Genomic DNA, 2,886 nt, shown 5'->3' with positions numbered 1-2,886 from the left:
CTTTAGTCAGGATAAGGTAATCATCTTCATTGCGTGAGTCACACGGTTAGAAGAACGGAAGTGTAAGATTTATAGATAATACTGTTATAGATACTCTTCTCAGGGGCCTGGTTTGATAAAGGGGACGTACATCTGTAACCTTGGCATTGAAGAGCCGCTTTTTAAAATAAATATTAACACAACTTATCAGACAGGCACCGACACATGGTTTACTGATATGACTGAGGTATAAGAACACAGCGGAAACGTTACTCATGATTAATCTCATTGTTTTTAACTCCTGCATCAACATGAACAAAGTGATATAAACTGTCATTTTCCTCTGCTGAACTTAGATTAAATTCATGTTAACGTATAAGTCCTATTTGAGAGTTATCAGACTTTTATATGTAAATACAATACATCAATAATTCTGTAAGCTGTTTAGTTTAAATAAATTTGAATAAAATATTGACACATAATAACACAGGAGGCGCTCTTCAGAGGGCAGCAGCGTTTCCCACGCCTTCTGACTTTTGCAACAGTGCTGCAGCTCTTGTAGCCACTAGGGGCACTAGACAGGAAACTTACAAGTCTAGCCCCCCTGGTGGCCAAAACTTACATGGTGTGCCTGTAAGTTAATAGGACAGTTACAATATATTTAGGCCAACATGCTTAAGTAGTTCCTTTAAAGTTTGATTTCTCAAAACAAAAGCACCTTCAAGGGGAAAAGCATCAGGAATCTGAATGCATCTATATGATTCACTTTTTTTCGATTATTTTGGATGAAAATAATAGTAAATGATGCATAATTTCTATTCATCTTCAGAGTCAGTTGCTCCTTTATGTTGGAAAATCACATGTAATCCCATTAAAATACACGTGGCATCGTCAAAATATATAAATTCAGAGACAGATAGAACCATATAAAAGGCTAGATTTTTTTATTCTCATAAGACAAACATGGTTACTAAATAGAATATGCAGTGAAATACATGCTCAGAGTTACTTTCCCAAATGAATTTAAAGTTTACGGGCAAAAATAATCAGCTTTATCTTATGTATTTTATTCTCTCATCATGTTAAACCAAAACTAAAACATGGAGAAAGATGTTTATCCAGGTAGATAAATAAGCCCTCCATGATGCATCTCTATGACATGCTTTCTCTTAAAGATATATGATGAAGCACAAAGTAATTTATAGACCCTGGTCCTTTGAGGGGTTAAATCTGTGAGATGTTTTTTGTTTTGTTTTTTCAGGGAAGGTCTCTAAAGCTGCTTTCAGTGAAATTGAAAAAATAAAGTAGCTTTCTCATGGGACTGAGGCTTATTAAAAGCTACCAATAATCTGAACCAGGCCTCCAGCCACAGTACAATCAGCCCTCTAATCCAGCTCATAGCCAGTTTACTGTAATCAGACTATAATACAACACTTGTTTGTTGGCTCAGGAGTTTAACCCGTATGAGAAACCCAAATATTTGACAGTATTTTTTGTAGCTAAATACTTTGCTACTTAAATGTTTTTGTTTGATATTTGATATAAATTCATACAGAGGACGGGTGAATTTTGATTTAGAACAACACATTGCTATAGAGCAGGGTTAACCAATTAAAAATCAGAGGGGTCCAGATAAAGATAATCATCAACCAGTAAAGGTCAGGAGACATTTTTAATTATAATCTATTGCTTTAAACAGAATTTAAGATAAAATGAGTTTTTTTATGCATCCATGTTATACTTTGAATTTTTAAATAAAAAAAAATATATGAAAAATATTTTTCCATTTTAAAATCTAAAGTGTTTTTGGAAGAAGAAAACAGCAATCAGTCAGTTTGGTATATAGACAATTTCCTGATTCACAGATTTCTTTCAAACAAGTGTTTGTTTTTTTAATGGCTTAATGAGAGAAGAGAGCTTTAAGCTGACCTGCAAGGTTTTTAACAGTGTAGAGTGGATGTAGTTTCGACCAATCAGAGGCCTCCTGTCTGCAGGCACCGAAAATTTTGGAGAGGTGCAGCAGAGTGTCTGCGGAAAGGGCGGGGCATATCTGCATTCACTGCAACACACGCAGACGACCTGGTTTCTGAGTATAAATCAGCCTTAATGCTCATGCAGGACCCTTAAGTTTTCTGAATGCAGTTCAGACAGGAAATCACATGCAAGTCATATATATATTTGGAAATATAAATGACCACGCAAAACTATCAGATTTCACAAAAACAATCAGGAATTGACCATTAAGGCCTGCAGTGTGAATGTAGTCTAAGAGCAGTAATTGTACTGAAAATGTAAAAATATATACAAACATATAAACTATATACAGGGCTTGATGTTAACCATCGCCCGATCACCCGGGGCAAATAGTTTTTATTGTTGGGAGAGTACAAATTTCGCAAAAAAATATATTTATCACTTTATAATTACTTTAAAATTGCCGACATTCGCTGAAAACGACCCAGACGCGTTGCCAGCGCCATTTTTGTTGTTTTGTACACATTATTGCGTGATTTGAAAAAGCCGCATGATTTTCCGCGTGATTTTTGTCCGGCGCGAATCAGACACATTTTTTTCGACTTGGAAGGATAAAAAACAACAACAAGGCTATTTTACCCTCCACCCATTTCACCCACCAACCAGAAATGATGTCAGACTGTGGAAACCCTGTATAAAATAACTATGTATAATGATTCTCTAGAAAAGTCACATTATATTAATAGTATTATCTTGTATAAACATACTGTGACTCTAAAATAAAAGTTTTTCATTTGTGACATTGACTTCTGTCTTGTGATTTATCTTAAGTTTTAACCTCTCATGTTTTTTTTTAGATTTTTAACATTACAATTTATATTTTTCCAAGCACACAAGAGTTTAAAGCAAAGTTTAGTTTGAAAAGAATGGATT

The 2,886-nt window shown here is 34.6% G+C and overlaps 1 protein-coding gene across 1 annotated transcript in view; it reads right to left on the bottom strand.

The window, feature by feature from the left end:
* The window catches only part of commd1 (copper metabolism domain containing 1), a 12,851-nt gene that overhangs the window by 3,037 nt on the left and 6,928 nt on the right, over positions 1-2,886 (bottom strand). The gene's annotated exons all lie outside the window — the stretch shown is intronic.

Source organism: Cyprinodon variegatus, unplaced genomic scaffold (genome assembly GCF_000732505.1).
Source record: "Cyprinodon variegatus isolate N-32 unplaced genomic scaffold, C_variegatus-1.0 Scaffold225, whole genome shotgun sequence".
Taxonomy (NCBI): Eukaryota; Metazoa; Chordata; class Actinopteri; order Cyprinodontiformes; family Cyprinodontidae; genus Cyprinodon; species Cyprinodon variegatus.
The sequence above is the reverse complement of the archived record's forward strand: the minus strand, read 5'-3'. Positions and strand labels throughout refer to the sequence as shown.